General features: G+C 39.9%; 1 pseudogene; it reads right to left on the bottom strand.

Moving 5' to 3' along the window:
• Nucleotides 1-14,464: 14,464 nt before the first annotated feature.
• LOC141559180 (U6 spliceosomal RNA) lies at nt 14,465-14,562 on the bottom strand (annotated as a pseudogene).
• Nucleotides 14,563-15,077: the final 515 nt, after the last annotated feature.

Raw genomic sequence — 15,077 nt, 5'->3', positions numbered from 1 at the left:
AGTAATGGCTCTGGAATTAGGAGGACTTGATTGACTCTCCCCAATTCATTTGAACACAAGTCTTCCAGATTTCAGTCGACTGTACTCACGCACTTCTATTACTTTCTGTATACATAACATCTCTGTTCCCCTGGCTATTCTGGTGTATGAGTGTCCTGAAGGAGAACTCTGTGACCATGCAAAGCAAGGATGAGGGAGACATAACTTCAAATATGTGGAAGGATTCAAGAGAGACAAGCTCAGATTCTTAAATGGTGGATAGGAGACCTTCCTTGACTCTTCTTGGTGAGATTCAACCATATAGGAACACAGGAATTTGTTTTGTTTTCCTATATTCATAAAGTGTTCATAATGGGGCCACCAATAGATTATATGACTTCATACTGTCACACAAACAATTATATTGTGTATCAGAAACAAGACTAACTCAGGATTTTCTGACTCTAAGGCCAGCTTCCCATTCCTTATCCATGTAATGTACTATACCCTTCTACCATATATATCAAAACTAGTATCATAAACAATTATTCTCTGGACAAGGGGAGAGGGAAAGGAAAGATACACAGAGACAAACAGAAAAAGAAAAACAGAGACAGAGAGAAAGAGAGAGACTGAAGAAAGGAGGGAGGAAGGGAAAAGACATACAGAGAGACTAAAAAATAAAAAGACTAAAAGAGAGAAGGAAAGAGAGGGAGAGGAAGAAAGAGAGAGAAGGAGGAGGAGAAGAGAGGAGAAGAAAAGGAGAAGAAGGAGGAGGAGGAAGGAGAGGAGGAAGAAGAGGGAGAGGAGGAGGAAGGAGATGAGGAAGAAGAGGGAGAGGAGGAGGAGGGAGAGGAGGAGAAGGAGGGAAAGGAGGAGGAGGAGGAGAAGGAAGGAAGAAGAAGGAAAAAGAGAAGGAGGAAGGAGAGGGAAAGAGAGAGATACACCCAGAGTAAGAAAGACAGACACAGACAGAGAGGATAAGAGGAGAAGGGGAAGAAGAGAGGGGGAATGAAGGGAGAGGTAGAGAGAGAGCCTGAGAAATAGAAAGAAATCAGGATTTTGTTCTCTCTCTGTGTGTGTGTGTGTGTGTGTGTGTGTGTATGTGTGTTTTCATTGGGGGGAGGTGATAGAGAGGTAAAAGGAAGAAAAGATAGATCTTCTGGCTCCACCAGGATTATAGATCTAAAGTTTATGAGATCTCAGAGACCTTCTAGTCCAACCCCTTCATTTTATAGATAAGAAAGCTGAGGCACAGAAGACTAAATGATTTGCCTAAAGTTTCACCGGCAAGAACCTCCAGAAGCAAGATTTGAACCCAATTTTTCCAATTACAAAGCCAGGCCTCTTTCCACTGTACCATGTTATCTCTCTCATAAGCAATCATCTCCTACCTTGCTGCAGAGATAAACTCCCCCACTGCCTACCTACTTTCTTCCTTCTCTTCCTCAGAACAACCCAGCTGGGATTACTCAGTATTCTGATCTGCATAAAAATAAATGCTGGGAAAGTCAGTGTGAGCCTCTGAGGAACTTTCATGTTGCCACAGGTCTTCAAATTGATGATGCTAGCAAAGAATAAGATGAAGACTTGTGTCAGAAATGGCCCTGGTGAGATCAGGAGGGAAGTTATTGGTAGAGAGAGGCCTGGGCTTGCAACAAACAAGACTTTAAAAAGCTGCTTGGCTTTGCCAGCTGCCTCCTTTCTCTTTCCCTAATTTAAGAAGAGGATAGGGCACAGATAATGATTCAAATCTTTGGCCTTTTCCACTATCTGCTGCCCCTTTCCCCAAGTGTTCTTTCTTTTCTGTGATTGAATAACATTTAATTCTATATACCTTTTATTTACAGGCATGTTTTTATAAGTCAACTCCATTACAAATGATTGGGAATTCCTTGCAATCTTTTTATTCCCCTCTTGAATTCCTGGGAAGTGCCTGAGTCCCTGTATTGAGCCTCTGCATCATTCATGCAAACCTGGATTCAAATCCTCCCTCTGAGAGTTACTAGCTATTTGACAATGGGCAAGTTAATTAAACTATCTAAGCCTCAGTTTTTTCATCTATAAAATGGGGATTGTGATGCAAATAAGACCGATAGTACTTTCCTCCCAGCCTAGTTGTAAGATTCAAATGAGATAATATAAAGTGTTTGCTGTTCAGTTTGTGGGTTTGTTTTTTTTTTTCCAATTTTGTCTATGCTTTGGTATCTCTTTTGGGATCCTTTTGGTAAAGACACTGAAGGGGTTTGACATTTCCTTCTCTAGGTGATTTTATAGATGAGGAAACTGAGGCAAACAGGATTAAGTGACTTGGCCAGAGTCACACCACAAATGTCTGAGGCAATATTTGGATTCAGGTTTTCCTGACTCCAAGTGATATGTGCTATCCATTGTACCACCACAAGTTTTATAATGTCCCCCCAGTGGATAGGGTGGCTAGATGGTGTAGTGGATCAAGTACTGGACTTGGAGTCAAGAAGATCTGAGGTAGAGAGAGAACTGTGGAGTCTGAATGTGGATTAAAACATAGTATTTTCATCTTGTTTGTTTGCCTGTTTTGTTTTTTCTTTCTCCTGTTTTTTTTCCTTTTGATCTGATTTTTCTTGCTCAGCATGATGACTATGGAAATATGCTTAGAAGAATTGTACATGTTTAACCTATATTAGATTGCTTGCTGTCTAGTGGAGGAATAAAGGAAAGAGAGAAGGAGAACATTTTGGAACACAAGGTTTTGCCAAAATGAATGTTGAAATCTTTGCATGTATTTGCAAATACCATTGGAAAAAAAAGATCTGAGTTCAAATCCTGCCTTAGTTAATTACTGTGATCTAAACATGTCACTAACTTTCAGATTTTTCATGTGTAAAATGTAGAATCAAAGGAGTTCCTGCCTCATAGATATATTGTGAGTTAGAAATGAGGTATGTAAAGAACTTTAAAGTACTTTAAAGTGCTAAATATGTGTTCTATTTTCCTACTTAAAATTATTTATTTTTTCAATTCCATGTAAAGATGGTTTTCAACATTCATTTTTATAAGATTTTGAGTTCCATTTTTTTTTCTTCCTCCCCCTTCCTCCTCTTCTTTCTTCCCAAGGCAACACGCAATCCGATGTAGGTTATACATATACAATCACATTTAATCATATGTGTGTTTTTTCTCTCCTCCCTGTCTCTTCTTTCTCTCATTGTTTTCTCCTTTCTCTTTCCTCCTCTTTTTCCTATTTTCCTCTATCTCTGTTACTTTGTGTCTATGTCTCTGTCTCTTTCTGTCTGTCTTCCCTTCTCCCCTCAGAGTACTTATTGTCTGTCATCAATTCCTATGCTATATATGCAGAAAGGTGTACAAGATAAGATGGAATATAGGATGGGGAACTGACCTTGGAGCAGGAAAATTTGGATTAGTCCAGTCTCTGACCTGCAACATAATTGTTTGTGTGACAGTGGGAGCTTCTGAGCATATTAGTGCCTTAAGCAGTGCTTTGGTCTGCCATTGAAAGGAATTTCTACATGGAGAGTTCCCTAAAAGTTATTTTTGTATGGACCAAAAAAACTTAAAAGTAGTCTACTCTAGGGGGCAGCTAGGTGATGCAGTGGATAGAGCACCAGCCTTGAATTCAGGAGGACCCGAGTTCAAATTTGATCTCAGACACTTAACACTTCCTAGCTGTGTGACCCTGGGCAAGTCACTTAACCCCAGCCTCAAGGGGGAAAAAAAAAAGTCTATTCTAGAAGCAAGATAGAGAAGTTATGTGCTAGAATAGAATCAGAAAGGCCTTGGTTCAATTTTGATCCTCATCAGTTGTGTGATTTTGGGTAAGTCACTTAACCTGTATGTACTACAAGCAACTCCCTAGGACTTATCTGTCCTGTCATAGATATTCATTGTCAATGTCCCTGTCCAGCTTTGGTGGAGGGAGTTCCCTTTGCTAATCTATATCATGTGAATTATAGAAAGATAAAGTATTAGAGAATACCTGGATTATAATCTCAAAAAATTGATTCATTTTAGCTGGGTGACTTTGGAAAAATCAATTAATCTTTTAGGGTGTTTTCTTACTTATAGATTTAATCATCTCAGACTTGCCTATGCCACAGGTCATGATAATACCCAAATGAGATAATGTAAGTGAAAGGGATTGGTAATGAAGCAATCATTTATTAAGCACTTGCTATATGCTAAACCCTAGGGATACAAAGACAAGATTTAACAATTTCTATCCTCAAGAAGCTGGCATCCTATAGAGAAGACAACATGGACACATGTAAGTGCACACAAAATAAAAACTATAGAGCCTTTACAAATATGATGACTATTTCATCTATGATGTGCATCCTGTCTCCCCCAGGGAATGCTCTTTCTTTATCAGTGCAATTATGAAATTGTTTTGCAACCTATGGAATTACCTGGATCTTGAGAGGTTCTGTGATCTGCCTGAGATCATGGTCAGCATGAGTCACAGATATGACTTGAACTCAAGTCTCTCTGACCTCATGGCTGATTCTCCGTCTCTAATGTATCTCTAAGGAATTATTCTTAACCATTTTTTCATCTATAGATGCCATATGTTCCTAAATATGTAAGTTCCTTCAAGGGATAGGGGTTAAAAGATTGCATTTTTTGCATCTTCCTCAGCAGCTAGCGCAATGCTTGGCAAATACTGAGTGGCTGATGAAAATAAACACCAAGGCAGATTATGAACCTGGGGTAATTAACATAGAATAGGAGAGTCAGGAGATCTGAGTATCCCAGGAAATGCTGACTGACCCTGAAAAAAAGCGCTTCCCTCTTCTCTGGGCTGCTATTTCTCCACCTTTTCCTGAGTCAAGATTTCTTTCTTTCAGAAATGCCTCAAAGAGGAACTGAAGGCTCTCTGAATATAATAAGCCTACTGAAGGAGGCACCCAGAACTTGAGGTATAGAGGGCATTCATCAGATCTTAATCATTCATCTCCAGACTGGCATTAGTGTGAAGGAAGAGCTCTCTGGCTTCTGCAAAGAGCCTCTAGGGCCAGTTGCATTGGTAAGAAGGGCTCCTTTTGTTTGGGTCTATCTCTCTGAGCAAGCAATTTCCTGGCATCGTGCCCGGGACTCTGACTGAAAAATGCAATGAGAAAAGAGATCAGACCAAGTCTACAGGTTCCCAGAGCACAGGATCAGGCCAGATGGGATTTATTTCATTTATAACTCCTCATACTCATCCCCCTCCCAGACGCAGGATGGGAGCGCCAACCGGAGAGGGTGGAAGAGAGGGGTGGGGAGGGAGAGGACTTGGGGAAAGAGAAAGCTCATGTTCCTTTGTGTGACTTCTCTGCTGCTTTCCTTTCCTCCCCTTCCCACCCCTCTCTAGACATGGATCTCCCTTTTCTGTATTCCTCTTCCCAATACCAATCCACCCTGCCTGCAATTATGCCTTTAATCTGCATGACACAAATGTGGCACTCCCCATTCCTATTTGGTTGCATGCACCTCAGTTTGGGGCTAAAAGACATCTGGAGAAATAGATTTATAAAAGTGATCCATTATGGAGGGATTGCTTCTTTTACAAAAGGATTCACTACAGGATTTCCTATAGGAAATGTTTTTGGTTTGCTTTTTTTTTTTTTTAATTATTTAAAAAAAATTTTTTTTAATTTTCAAAACATGTATAGTTTTCAACATTCATCCTTGTAAAATTTTGTGTTCCAAATTTTTTTCTCCCTTCCTCCCCACTTCCTCCCCTAGATGGCAAGTAATCCAATATATATTAACCATGTGCAATTCTTCTATACATATTTCCACAATTATCATGCTGCACAAGAAAAATCAGATTAAAAAGGGGAAAAATGAGAAAGAAAACAAAATGCAAGCAAACAACAACGGCAACAAAAAAAGTGAAAATGCTATGTTGTGATACACACTGACTCCCCATAGTCCTCTCTCTGGGTGCAGATGGCTCTCTCTCACAAGTCCAGTGGAACTGGCCTGAATCAACTCTCTGTTGAAAAGTGCCACATCCATCAGAATTGATCATAGTATAATCTTGCTGTTGGGCAAAATGTTCTCTTGGTTCTATTCACTTCACTTAGCATTAGTTCATATAAGTCTCTCCAGACCTCTCTGAAATCATCCTGTTGGTTGTTTCTTATAGAACAATAATATTCCATAACATTCATATACTGTAACTTACTCAGCCATTCTCCAACTGATGGACATAGGAAATGCCTGAAAGACCCTAAGCAGAGAAACCTACATCTCTGGAGGAAGCCTTAATTAGTAGGAAATTTTCTTATTCATCAGGGCTAAACTCTTTACCATATCCACTCATTGTTCTGAGGTTTTTTAATTTGAGAAACTGAATCAGCCTAATCTATCTTCCTCAGGATTTATCTTCAACTACTTGGAAACAGTTTACTCCCTCCAGGGTAAATATTCCCAATTCCTTCAACTAATCCTAATATAAACTTGAGACTCTTAATAAATCTATAAACATTTATTAATCTTCTAAAAGATGCAAAAAGAGACAAAAGACAAGTTCTCTCCTCAAGGACCTTACAGTCTATTGAAGGAGACAGTATGCCAGAAAATATATTCAAAACATACAATATTCAGGAAAAATAGAAATTAATTAACAAAGGGAAGGCACTAAAATATAAGGTTCTTGAATGTGGAAGACACATCGTCAGACTGTATTTTAGAAACATCAGTTTAGAAGTTATGTGGGAGATGGATCAGAAAGGAGGAAACCTATATGCAAGAAAAAATTATTAAGAATCTGTTGCATGATTGTTATGGAAATATTTTGCATAAATTTACATGTGCCTTAAAGGGGATAAGGGTGGGGAGAAAGGGAGAGAATCTGGAACTCAAAGTTTTAAAAACAAATGTAAAAAATTGTTTTACATGTAACAGGAAAATAAAAATTAAATAAAAAATAAAATCCCATCTTCAAAAAAAAAAAAAAAAAAAAAAAAGAAAGAAAGAAAAGAAAGAAAAGAAAAAAGGATGCAATAGTCCAGGAGAGAGGGGATGGAAGTCTGAACTGCAATGTTGGCCTTGTAAATAGAAAGGAGAGGAAACTGCTCAATAAATTCTCTTGGTTGGTTGATTGGATTGAAATCATCATAGGCAGTAGGAATAGCTTACCTGTGCAAATGAGAAACAAGTCTCTCATTACAAAACCATATGTCAGAGCTAGAAAGGAACATAGAAGTCATTTAATCTAACACTCATAGTGTACAGAAAAGTAAACTGGGGCCCAAAGAAGGAAAAGTTCTTGCCCATGACCATATAGCTAATTACTGAAAGGTTCAGCATTTATGCCCAGGCTTTATTTGTTTTTTCAACTTTTAAAAAAATGTTGTTGCAATTCCTTGGTTAGGCAATCCCAGGGAAGTCATTCATAAATGCTTCTTATGAAGGAATGCATTACTAATTAGTTGTGTGGCCTTGAAAAGGCATTTCACCTCTCCAAGATTCCTGTTTTTCTCATCCAACACCCAGTCCCAGTGATTGACACATAGAATGGCACTTGCTGAGTACTTGATTAATTGATGACTGTGTGTGATGAGGGAAAGGGATAGAATAGGATCCCTTCTAGCTCTAAGATTCTATGGCTGTCTGAAAAAAAAAAATAACTACTTACAGGTGTAGTTATGTCTAGGCTTTTTTTCTATCATCCCAAAGAAGCCCTTGTTAAGTCATTTTTCAGTCAGGTCAGACTGTTTGTGACCCCATTTGGGGTTTTCTTGCCTAAGATCCTGGAATGGTTTGTCATTTCTTTCTCCAATTCATTTTACAGATGAGGAAACTGAGGCAAACATATTAAAAGTGACTTGCCCAGGATCATAGAACTGGTAAGTGTCTAAGGCCATATCTGAACTCTTGAAGATGAGTCCTCCTGACTTTCAGCCCAGTCTTCTAGCTACTTAGCTGCTCCTAAACAGCCAGGAGTTGTACTTTATGCTCTTTTTTTTTTTTTTTTTTTTTGTAATGCTCCACAAAAGTTGAATTACCTACAAGGGAAGATTGAAGCACAGAAGTGACCTCTCAAGACCATTGAGGGCCATGGTAATGGAGCCCAGTGAGGACTTCCTGATCTAAGGATCAACCTAGCTAAATTCAGACATGTTAACTACAAGTTGGCTATATCTCTCAAAGACCTTTGTGGATTTGTGTCCCACCTCTGTGGAGTTCACACACATACTCATGAGGTCACAAATCCTTGAAGCATTGAAGTATGATATGTGTATATATATACACATATGTACATGTAAAATATATATACACACATATACTTTTCATTCATTATACACCTGTACATATCTCTAGATGCATATGTATACACATATTACATCTTATAGGACCAATTCTTCTAAAACTATAGCAAATCAGCTCCCCACCTGATGTGCTTTCCAGTAATAGCCAGGAGATATAATTAGCTCTTATGGAAGACATTTCTGGATATAGTATTGTTAAGGGGATGGTGTGATAAGCAGATTATTCAACCATTGCTACTTACCTCTCACCTTATTACTAAGTCATTCATTGCCCAAATAGTGTCCCTAGTACAAAGGCTCCATCTTTACTATCATATGGGATCTGTGAATCTCTTTATCCTTTTATTTGTTCCAAGCCTCTCACCAGAGACAGGACCCCTGACCAAAAAAAACAACCCTCAATGTTAGATCTTTTCTATCTCATCTCTGGGGAGGTTTTCCCCAAGTAACTTCTTTCCAACTATTCTCTCAATAAGTACATTTCACTAGGAAAAAAATGTTGGTGATTAATGCTATCTATCATACATTTCAAATAAAGAAAGGAAAACAGACTTTTTCTGTACCCAGAAGCAAAAGGTTTCAGGAATCTGGGAAGGAGCCCTTGAGGAAAAGGAAACACTATAGGAGTGTACTTCGAAGATATGTAGTGAGAGAGAGGGAAGATGGGCAGACTCTGAGGAGTACAGCTTCTGTTCTTATATACCTGTGCTGAGTAGTCCCCAGCAGCCTCATTGCCAGAGTAATACTAGACCCCTTTCTTTGTGATTGTTGCCTCTCCCTGTGCTTCTGTATTTCTAGCTCACTTGTCTTTTTCAAATTCCCATTTACTAGATCCTAATAGTTTCCATCTCCTGGTGTTCATCTCCGAGACTCAGTGAAATGACTTTTTAATTGTTGCTGTTTAGTTGTGTCCAACTCTTGGGACACCATTTTCTTGGCAAAGATACAGAAGTGATTTGCCATTTCTTTCTTCAACTCATTTCACAAATAAGGCAACTAAGGACAACAGGGTTAAATAATTTTCCCAGGGTCATACAGTCAGTAATTATCTGAGGCTGGTTTTAAACATTTCTTTCTGTCTCCAAGTCTGGTACTCTAACTACTTGGGTGCCTGAAGTGACCAGAGATTTTAGAATTAATGTTTTAAAACATTTAAATTAAGGTTTAAAACCTTATTGTCAGCATCCTTTCCCTTGTTGACTCCTAGGTTTTCAAGAAAACACATAGAAAAATAAGAAAAGTAGCTCTAAAATATCCTTCCTCAGGTACTTCCACACCTTCCCAGCCTTTCTTTTCTCCCAGAGCAACTGGTCATGAAATTCTTTCCTGAGCCCTGTAATGTCTGTCAGGCAGCCTGTAGGGGTGGGCCTCCAAGTTTTTGCTTTTCTCTTTAGTTTGCCTCTTGCAGGCCAGGCCTAGGCTAGCTGTCTCTGGACTCTGGACTGGCTAGGCTGGGCTGCCTTATCAGTCAAATGAGCTGGAGAAAGGGATGGCAACTACTCCACTCCACTCTAAAAAAAAAAAATCCAAATGGAGTCACAGAGCCACACTCATCAATATCCACACAAACATCTGAGAAGAAATAAAATCTCAACATCTACTGTCTTAACAAGTCAATAGGGTGTTTGTTGGCAAAGTTCATGTGGCAGAATTCACAAATAATCCAGAAATTAACTTTCTCTGCAAGAATGCCATGCAAAATTCAAGTTACAAGATTTTAATGAGCAGACTTCATTTTATAAAACTCTAATAGATTACCCCCTATCTGGATGATTGCGAAGGCCTTTTCCAAACAAAAGAAAAACGTACAGTGAGGGTAATGCCTCCGAATCTCTTTTCTGCCCTTTGTTCTTACCTTCCTCCCACTCTTTTTAAACAGGCCAACACTTAGAATATTTGAAGGAGCTGATGTAAACCATAGTATGTAAGAAGCACATAAACCTTTGTAGTTTGTCTGAATGCAAATCCCTCACCACCACCACCAAAAAAAAAAAAAAAAAAAAAAAAAAAAAAAAACAACTCTCCAATGTTTTGGGGAAGGAGAATGCAGATCGATAATCAGGAATAATCCTGCTAATCAGGATATAGGGACTTTCTAATCTTAAATTAGATACTGGCTCAGGTCAAAGAGTTCCACTGGGAAGAAGTGGAGTTCAAAAGAGAATTCTACAAATGCCTGTAAGCCCTAATTAATTGGTTGGCTAGGTTGTGTTCCAAAAAAGTTTAGATGCTGGTTGGTGACAGGTCTCTCTCCTTTTGGAGGAAAGTCCTAATTCTGGGAATGTGAGGGCCTCCCTTTCTCTTTACAAGTGCTAAAACTTCCTCTGGGATAGAAGCTTAAAAATAAAAAATCCCCTCCTCCTCTTATGGAAATCTGCAGCTGAAGCCCAGTAGGTGGCATCAGTGAGACCAGCCTAACAAAGAGGCAAGGGCCACCAAGTGAAGCCCGATGGGAAGCCGACCTAGCTGAACAACTCAGTGACATCACCAAAAGATAATGGCAGCGGCCATATTTGTTCCTGCATGCATCAAACATGATCCCACACATTCGAATGTCTCCCATGCAGGATCCCTAAGTGAGCCTGCTCCTCCCCCAATGGCTTGTAACCGTGCCCCGTTCAGGGGAGGAAGATTTTACTAGACATCTTTGCCTTGAACTGTCTTCCATGGGGGCTTATGACAGGGGTGTGTTAGAGCCACTTCTGATTTGTATGGGCTGATTGTTAAATTTTAGCATGCTCATAACATACTAAATCAGGGCTTTATTATTTTGTTGATTTGCATAAGCTTAAGAAAGTGATGGGGAAAAGATAATAATGCATATTAAACATAAAAAGATTTTTTTAGTTCATTCCTCCCATCTGCCTCCAGCAGATTGTTAAACACTTACTAGCACACCCTAATCTGTGAGCTATGGTCTTCACCACATAATACCTTGAACTTGGGGCAGGTCTTTGGGAAGATCCACAGATAAGAGAGAGTTCAGCTTTACATACATTTGAATAATGCTTTAGAATTTCAAAGCACAGGCTTGTATTCCCTATTTCATTTGAGCCTGACAGTCTATCAAGTAGGTTTGGGAAAATATATGGTCTCCTCATTTCCCAGACAAAGAAACTGAGGCTAGGAGAGAGATAAAATAACTTGTGAAAGGTCACTTAGCTAGTTAGGAATAGAGCTGACATATGAGGACCAGTTTTCCATTTTCAAGGCCAGTATATTTTCCACTATTCCAATATGCCCCAATCTCTGGGGATCTCTGTTTCACTATATAAAAAATGGCAGTTCATATGAGAGCAGTTTCTTCAAGACCACCCAGAGAGACCTTGTAATGAGATGGGGCAGGAAAAAAAAGATCCAACTGAGAAGTGTAGCATAGTGATCCCCTGCCTTTCTGCCTTCCTGCAGTGTTTGTTAGAAACTAGCTGCTGGTTCATCAATCATTCAACTAGGCTCTCCTCTGCCCTGCTCCTGTCTCAGGAGAACGACAAGCCAGTTAAAGCAGGAAGCCGGAATGAGCATGGGGAAGTACCTAAAACACAGATGAAGCGTGTCCAGGAGGACATCCAAAAAGAGCTAGAAACCATCACTAACAGAGGGGATCTCTGGTGGAAGAGTTAGAGATGAGCTTAGGAGAGGAGAAACAAAGAACTTGAGTAGGAGAAGGGGAGAAAATGATTGTATTAAGCCTGGACACATTCCCATTTTCTCTGGAAATCGTCTTTAGCCTGGTCCCCAGCCAGTTTCTTATAGCCCTCCCAAGGAGCTGAGCCTTTGAGAGAGAGTTAGGTTTTATCAGTTATCCTGGGTACCTCTATGGCTTTCACAAGATTTCTCACTTCTTTTACTGGCTTTTAAGGTTTCTGGTACTGCTCTTTCTCCCATAGTAGGAAAGATGAATAATAATAGTTAGCATTTATATGGCAATTTAAAGTTTGCAAAGCACTTTACAAATATTATGTGACTTGTAGGTTCTATTATTATGCTTATTTTATAGAAGGGAAAGTGAAGATAATGGTTCAGTGACTTATCCAAACCATAGTGTGGGGTTAAATTTGAACTCAAGATTTCCCAACTCCAAGTCCAGCATTCTATTATCTGAGTAAGGACATGGGGTGGGGGGAGGGGGGGTTGGTCCAAGATATAGAATTCTAGAGCTGGAAGAGACTTTCAAGATCATCTACAAAAGTAATCCAACCCACCCCACCTCCTCCTCTACCACCAGCACTAGTTATACAGATGGGAATACAATTTTATCCAGACAGATAAAATCATCTAGCTGAAAGTCATCCAACAAATTGAGGGCAAAGTAGTAATTTGAACTAAGGATTCATGATCAGGACCATGCACTTTCCCCAAGAATTTGGTCAGTGTCTTTTCCCCATGAGCTTAGTAGTTCTTAATCAAACTGTCTTCCAGAGATGCTGTCTTCTCCTAGAGTAGTCTGGTAGTTGTGTTCCAGACGTTCTCCAAGGTCACCCAGGAACTGAGCAACATGATAGAGATGATTAGAACTTTATGCAGGAAGTTGGGAAGGAGGAGGAGGGGGTGGTTCAGAAAATGGCTGGTTCAGGTTGGTAGAGAAGCTGGGATATGCTCCTGATACTCAGGGTGACCTCAGCAGAGGGAGTCCGACTTGGCATATGGGCACTGCCCATTCTCCTTGGCAGTAGCTCATCTGTCTCTGTCCCCTGTTTCTGATAAACCAAAGACCCCAAAGGCTGTTGCCATCCCAGAGAGATGATTTCTAGTCCTGATTTGGCCACTAACTGTGTGTGTGACCTGGCTTTCCCGTACCCATCATTTTCTTGGCTATTATGTTTCTTTATGTTATGTATCCGCCTGCCACAAAAGTCCACGAGCAAACCCTGCCTGCCTGGGCTCTGCTCCCACTGGCTCAGAGCCAGGGCCAGGCTCATGGAAAGCTTCCCACCTGGCGCTGTGTCAGGCCTTTATGGTCTTGCCTCCAGAAAAGGTGGGGGCTGTGTACAATAGGAAGGGAAAGGGAAGGGGGGGGTGGGGAAGGGTTTACAATCTGAGAGCTCTAGATCTGGAAGAGACTTGAGCAATCCTCGGCTTCAAACCCCTCCCCCATCCTTTTACAAAGGGGAGGAAACAAGAGGCCCAGAAAAGGGAAGGGGCTTTCCTTAGATTACAGGAGTTAAAAGGACAAACAGCAGGAGTTAAAACCTAGGTGTTCTAAACCCCAGACTAGAGTAATCTCAAATGCATCAAACTGCTTCTCTTCAATTATCCTGCCCCCCCCTCCCCCCCCCCCCCCCCCCCCCCGCCCATTCCTATTCCGTGCACTCTAGCAAAATACCCTCAGGATCTCCCTTGCGGGGAGTCATCTGAAGACCTCCCAAGTTCCCATCTGAAGTCCTCCCTCTTCCCCAAAGCCCTCCTCTGATCCCCCAAAGTCACAGCATTTTTACATAGGTTATTCGGGTTAATAAGAGGCAATCAGGTATATAATGTACAGAAAGCTGGCTTGGGGGAAAGACCTGAATTCAGGTGCAGACACTGACACATACCGGTTATGAATCACTCAGTACTCTAGGCAATTTTCTAAGACTCTAAGATGCCAATCTGTATTTATAAAAGGAATTCCTTTATATGGGAGCTACCTGTGCCAGTGAGAACTCCCAGATTCTATTTCCATCCCTATAATCAGCTTATGGTAAATATGAAGAGGAGGCTGAAAAAAAAAGATGGGACAACACCCCAAAAGGGTATTTCTGATCATTTTTGTCTTAGGAATTCAAGAGGCCCATTATAAATTAAACCTCCATGGGATAAGCCAGTTTCTTCCCCCCCCCCCCCCCCCCTGCTTTCCCAAGATACCTGATACAGACGAAATAATTCTAGACATAGAATGGGGAGGAACTTGGCTTTGGAGACACTCCTCTTAAGTTAACTAGCTTTGTGAATATAGACAAATCAATCAATCCACAAATATTTAAGTGCCTACTGTGTGCCAGATATTGTGCAAGCTGCAGATAATTCAAAAATCCCCACAGGCTTAGAGAATCCAGAGCAGAATTGGCCTTAATTCATCTTGGGAAAGCCTGACTCCAAAGAGTTAGTTTCTTTCCCTGGTTCTGCTCCCACCCCAGAATAACTCTCCAGTTATTTATATTATCCAGAAATTTCTAAAACAGGTATGACTCATGTTTAGGGTCTCTCCAAAGAAAATGCTCTTTTTAACAACAACAAAAAAAAATTTTTTTTAAATAGAATGCTTCACAAATTTGCATCCTTACATATGAGCCATGCTAATCTTCTCTGTATCCATCCAATTTTAGTAAATTTGCTGCCAAAGTAAGCACAAGAAAAGTGCTCTTGACAGCATTTACTTCATTTTTAACATACATTTTTTTTTTCTTTTTACACATTTAACAATCTTTAATTTGGAAGAGAATGCAGTAGAAGCCATCCTTGAAGGTTTAGTCTTGGGGTAAAAGGAGGGTTGGGATGACCTATTTTTTTTTTCCATTTTTAAAAACTATGTATGTTTTCAGCAAGCAATTCTTGCATATTTTTTTTTACTCAACTAAAATCTACTTTCCTTCTCACCTACTCTGAAAAAACAAACAAACAAAAAAGAAAACCCACCAACAACCTTGTAACAAATTTAGAGTCAAACATAATAAATTCTTTTATTGGCCGTGTCCAAAATATACATCTTAGTCTGCATCCTGAATCCATCACCCCTGTAGAAGGAGCAATATTCTAATAAAAATTCATGTAAGTTAGACTAATGTTTCTTAAAAGATATTGAACGCATTTTTGAAATCAGGTTGGCAAAGGCAACTAAAGAAACATGCTGTTGATATCACT

The sequence above is a fragment of the Sminthopsis crassicaudata genome, chromosome 2, assembly GCF_048593235.1.
Source record: "Sminthopsis crassicaudata isolate SCR6 chromosome 2, ASM4859323v1, whole genome shotgun sequence".
Taxonomy (NCBI): domain Eukaryota; kingdom Metazoa; phylum Chordata; class Mammalia; order Dasyuromorphia; family Dasyuridae; genus Sminthopsis; species Sminthopsis crassicaudata.
Note: the sequence above shows the minus strand (reverse complement) of the source record. Positions and strands in the feature narration are given on the sequence as shown.